Source organism: Octopus bimaculoides, chromosome 9, assembly GCF_001194135.2.
Source record: "Octopus bimaculoides isolate UCB-OBI-ISO-001 chromosome 9, ASM119413v2, whole genome shotgun sequence".
In the NCBI taxonomy this organism is placed as follows: Eukaryota; Metazoa; Mollusca; class Cephalopoda; order Octopoda; family Octopodidae; genus Octopus; species Octopus bimaculoides.
This window is the reverse complement of record NC_068989.1, coordinates 74,250,637-74,256,320: the sequence shown is the minus strand read 5'-3', so window position 1 is coordinate 74,256,320 and position 5,684 is coordinate 74,250,637. Positions and strand designations below refer to the sequence as shown.

Sequence of the window (5,684 nt, the reverse complement as noted above, 5' to 3'; positions counted from 1 at the left end):
ATATAATATAATATAATATAATATAATATAATATAATATAATATAATACAATATAATATAATATTGTGTGTGGCTATGTGAATACTTACATAAATACACACGCATATATACATATGCATATTACTTATATGTATTATATATACGTACACCCCCCATATATATATATATATATATATATATATTATAGACACACGCACACAGGTATAGCCACGTACACACGCGCAAACCGCACAGAGATGCACGCACACACACACATACACACACACACACACACACACACAGATGCACTGTGTATGAGAATAAAAATAGCCCCATAAAATTCATGCTCTGTTGATTAGATTATATATGTATGGACAAAATAAATCTGAAGATGTTTGTAACAAAATACTACGAATGCATAATGCCTTTGGAACACATTTCCCAGCGACAACTTCTCAACTAATAAGAAGTTCAATACATAGGTAGAAATTGCAATATAATTCAATGTACTAATTCACCTAAAGATACAAATGAATAAATACGTACTCACACAAACACACACATAAGATCGCCAAAACAGTTATACATGCACATATCTAAACGTGTTTATGCGTGTGAATGGACTTACATCTATGTACATCTATCCACATCTACATGTATTCCTCTGCCAATATTCATATAATACATCACTGGAGCATATACAAATTAGTATACATAAACAAGTGTTCATATCAAAATAGACATAACACAGGAACTGTCATATTCTATTTAAGCGTATTTTATAGCTGTTATAAAATATATGATTTTGTTAAAGCTGTTTATAGAGTTAAACCTGGTTATAGACTTCATATATGTTTGCACACACTTTTCTTTTTTTTATATGTTTACATAATGTAATATTCTCATAAAATACCTATTTATAGATAATACAAATATAGCTGCATAAAACTTTTACGTGAAAAGTACTTTTGTATTTACTTACGGAAAATCTACAATGAAATGTTTCACATTAAAAACTTAAAGAGATTTCCAGTTGTCATTTCAATCATATGTGAGCTTTAGGTTTTACATGTGAATGTGACAATTTTAAAATCCCTCTTTGTTTATAACACTATTTTATAGCAAACCCAATTTACTTAACTCTCCTAGCATAAGTTAACATTCTCAAACCTCAGTCCTTTTATTGTAACTGAAACTCTCATGTATGGATATAAAAATATCTTTCCCTGTACGAAGTTCTATCAGAAAAAAACTAAATGGTATAATCCCAAACCAGTTTTGTTTTACTATAAAATTATATATTACTTGCTTTGCTATGTTTATTTATATGTACCAGACCACGACACGAGTCGGATACAGTTATTCATTAACTTCATTAGAAATGTATTGACGTAATTAATATAAACAAATATATCAAAACAAAGGTACAATAGAGCCTGTAAAATGCTTCGAATTTCTTTACTAAATAATATATAAATTGAATGATAACAATTTACCTTATTGCTTTGAAGTTGCGTACCAATTAAAAGAAATATGTTTAATATATTAAAAGAATATTTCTGTATAGAAATGCTTTAATTACCATTGATTTCCTTTTTTCCCTTAGTAGAAATTTGTTTAAAATGTGTTAATCTTTGTGAAGCAAATTCTAAGAAAAGACCTAACATGTTGAAATGAATATTAAAGGTATTTTTCTATTGAATTTCTGTTCAAGAGATTCAAGTCATTTTAGTTTCAATTTTCCATTAAATTTATTTTAAAATATCTTAAACTCAAAATAAACACCAGTAGAATGAAAAACCGATCTCTGTATTCAAGGAGTAAAAGTAATATAAAAAAAATATTATTCTTTCGTTCATAATTACTAAAATTGTGATTTTCCAAAAATAGTGAATCAATTTCCACTTCCATTTCTAATGAATTCTACTTATTTTTAATACATTTCTTACATTTCAATTTCCCAAAATAACTTAGAATTTAAGATACATGAGATTAATCCTTTCTACTAAAATTTGACGGAGACAAAAAGAATACAAATTTAATAAAAGCAAATAATATCATAAATATGTGTGATTATGGCTATTTTCAACTAAGAAAGGTTTTTGACGAAAATAAATCATACCAGAAAAATATTTAGAAATTATGCCTAGTCAGAAAACTCTGGAAAGTTATTGCTTAGCTCACGTTCTGCAAAGCGTTTTACGTCAGTATTCAAATTGCAATATTCTGATGGAACGGTTTTAAGAGAGACATACATTTCCGTTACCTTGTAAATGTATAAATGTGCATTTTAAGATTACAAAAATTTGTAATACATATACTTGATGTTTTCTCTCTTCTATAAACTGCTGTATTGCTCTCTAGAAACACAAGAATGAACGAGTTCCTACATGTAATGACTGTTTAAATCATTGCAACATTGGTGCAATTTTTTTTTCATAAATCATATTTATGTCGAATAAGTTAAGTACGTTTCGCAGTTTCGTGGTTTCGAATTCAGCACACTTAGGATTATTTTCTACCATTTCTTCACGCAAATCATAAATCCTGTAAACTATATCAGGCAGACTGAACTTGTGGAAATATGTCAGAGGGAGCATTGTATTTCTGTGTAGGCACCGCTATTCCATTACCCAGTTTAACACCACCAATAGAAAAATTCCAAACAATCTTGCAAAGTATATTCTTTTGCAAACATTTACACCTGTTGTCTTCCAACAGCCCAAAAAACACTTAAAGTTATCCTAGGCGACCGATGGAGCATTCCATTTCTTGGCAGGCATCATTAATCCTTCGCCAAGCTTAGCACCACCACCAAAAATTCAAACAAGTTTGAGCAATATACCTTTCTGAAAACATTCGTTTTGCAACCAAATGATTTGAAAATTGTCTCAGGTGCCGTCCGCCTTCTGACGAATTGATAAAGACAAACATTTAAAAAATATGATTCCTAACTCTAAATACACAAATATACTATTATAATCCAATACACCAAATAGAGGAACAATGTAAATCAATTTTAAAATCTTCAATTGATTTTAGAAACCTATTATTCTCAATATGATGGCTATTGTTAAAGTGACAGGTTGGCAGAATCGTTAGTACACCGAGCAAAATTCTTTGCGGCATTTCGTCTGCCTTTACGTTCACAATTCTAGTTCCTCTGATGTCGACTTTGCCTTCCATCCATTCGGAGTCGAGAAAATAAGTACCAGTTGAACACTGGGGGTTGATATAATCACTTTACCTCTCTCTTAATATTGCTGGTCTTGTGCCAACATTTAAAACCAATATTGTGGCTATTCTGAGGCGTGTTTGCAATGCTAAACCTGAGGCGTTTTTTCATGACTACAGTCAGTCACGTTATGTAATTTATTAGATACCTTTCTCAGAAAAAAATACGAGAGTTACTCAACAATAGAAACTCGTAAAGTAATAGTCACAAAACTAACTACAGTTAGCCACATCAATGCCCTTTTCTGTTCAGTTGTCTTTCATTAATTCGCTTTCATTCGTCAAAAAAAAAAACCGGAAAAGGAGGTGAAAGTGAAGCATAACTAAACGAACTGTCGTAAATAACACTACTGCAGCTCTGAAACAGTAACAACAGAACAAATGGAAAAACGACCTAAAGAAAGTCAATTGCAGTATGTATAACACTGGGGAACAAAAAATTTATTGTCACCTACTGAGACAAATGGTGCTGTACTAAACTAAGTCTTAACTCAAAAATTGCTGTAGCACGTCAGAATTTTGAGGTATGCAGATAATTATATATCAATGCTTTATTAGCATCAGGAATAGTTAATTTCAAGGCAAATAATGATTATAATAGTATACTAGTACTGTATACAGTATATTTATGTTCAAGGCAAATAGTATTATAATATAATGGCACATAGTATATTTATGTTAAGGAAATACTCACTTTATTTTTGATATGTTCAGCCCAGAAATGTTTCAGACACATGCTATTGTGCTTATGCGTCGTGCTGGTCTCCCGTTGAAGGAACCAGAAGGAGTCACCCATTATGTGTGGGCTGAAACGTCCTTGATACCTCGTTTCCATCTCGAATATGGTGGAACCTCACACCATGCTCATCACGAACCGCACTAAGATTCGTTGGAAAAAAATCGAGATGAGAATGCAAGATGTGCATTTTAACGGCATCCCATTCTTTCAAAGGCTGTACGCATGTTGTTTATTAAACCATCATAGTTTTCAGCTCTTTGATTTCCAAAACAGTGGTGGCACTCCGTCGGTTACGACGACGAGTGTTCCAGTTGATCTGTTCAACGGAACAGCCTGTTGGTGAAATTAACTTGCAAATGGCTGAATTTCTATGTCCATTTTAGAAACATTACTATTACCAACGTCATAAGAATATTAGAAACTTTCTTCAGGGTGTGAAATGATCCCTTTTTTCTTTAAAATAATGTTTTCGAAACATACCATATACAGCTATAAAGAATGGCGTGTAAATATTAGCTTGCGTTTTTTTCTATCCAGAAGTGTTTTCCACCCCGATATTTGCATGTTCTTCTTTATAGCTGTTTGTAATACGCTTCGGAAATATCAAACAAAGAGAAAAATAAAAGAAAAAAATCACATTGTCTTGAAAGTATATAAAACTCTTATGACGTCAACAATATGTATATATGCACACAAGTGAATGTGACCATGTGTGTATGGGAAGGTGTGTGCCTATGCGCATTAACGTATGTATGTGTACTGCTATTTTATACTCTTTTAACACGCATTTCTGAAAAAATGTTGTTTGATAATATATCCGAATTTTCCTGCCAATATTCATCTCACATATAACCTGTTAACATACAAACCCTTCTCAGCCATACTGATATCACTCATTTTGTTTAAGCACTCTTTCTTCCACTTTCTCTCTTTCTCTCTCACTCTCTTTCTTTCTCTGTCCCCTTAGGTCTTTCGTTATATTAAATATTTAAAATTTGCCGTATTTGTTTATTTCTACACACACACACACACACACACACACATATATATTGGTGTAGGTATTTGTGCGGATGGATGCTTTAATATCTCCATACGTTTGCTTATGTACATTGCTCATTTTGCTCGTACGAATAAGGCATTTGAATGCCCACTTGACGCTGTGTGGTGCATGGCTGTATCTGTGTATATGATAGAATTCATGTAAGTTATATTTTATATATATTTGTGTAAGCTTAAAATCATATTTACGTGCCTTTGCTCGTATACGTATTGATGCATATGTAGAACATTAGTGCAGGAACACATCTATAATTAAAGTATACCTATGTTTATCGCGATATATCATTCAATCCATCCATCCATATAGCTAGCTATCAATGTATCTGTCTCGTAAATACTGCGTGTTATCACGAAAGCTCGCAAATTATCGACTGCAAGTTTTGTTAGTGTCATTCACTGCATCCTGATGATTGCTGACGAAAAAAGCAATGTTTGCTTTCTCCGAACGGAAAAAAGAGAGAAAATCGTGATCCACAACACTCGAGTCGCTGCAGCAATTCCAATTAGTGTATCATAATTAGACCACATACACAGACACAAACTCACAAGTATGTGCGTATGTATGCATGTATGAATGTATCTCTCTCTCTCTTTCATTTCCCTCCGATCTCTCTCTCTGTATATATACATACACATATATATATATACATATATATATATATATATATATATA

The 5,684-nt window shown here is 32.0% G+C and overlaps 2 long non-coding RNA genes across 2 annotated transcripts in view; one reads left to right on the top strand and one right to left on the bottom strand.

Moving 5' to 3' along the window:
* LOC128248666 (uncharacterized) overlaps positions 1 to 4,599 on the bottom strand; it is a 38,090-nt gene extending 33,491 nt beyond the window's left edge. Inside the window, exon 1 of the long non-coding RNA XR_008264826.1 lies at positions 3,908 to 4,599. This is a non-coding gene — a long non-coding RNA (uncharacterized LOC128248666). The remainder of the gene's footprint in view (positions 1 to 3,907) is intronic.
* A 40-nt stretch (positions 4,600 to 4,639) lies between these two features.
* LOC106872521 (uncharacterized) overlaps positions 4,640 to 5,684 on the top strand; it is an 11,395-nt gene continuing 10,350 nt past the window's right edge. Inside the window, exon 1 of the long non-coding RNA XR_001409782.1 lies at positions 4,640 to 4,702. This is a non-coding gene — a long non-coding RNA (uncharacterized LOC106872521). The remainder of the gene's footprint in view (positions 4,703 to 5,684) is intronic.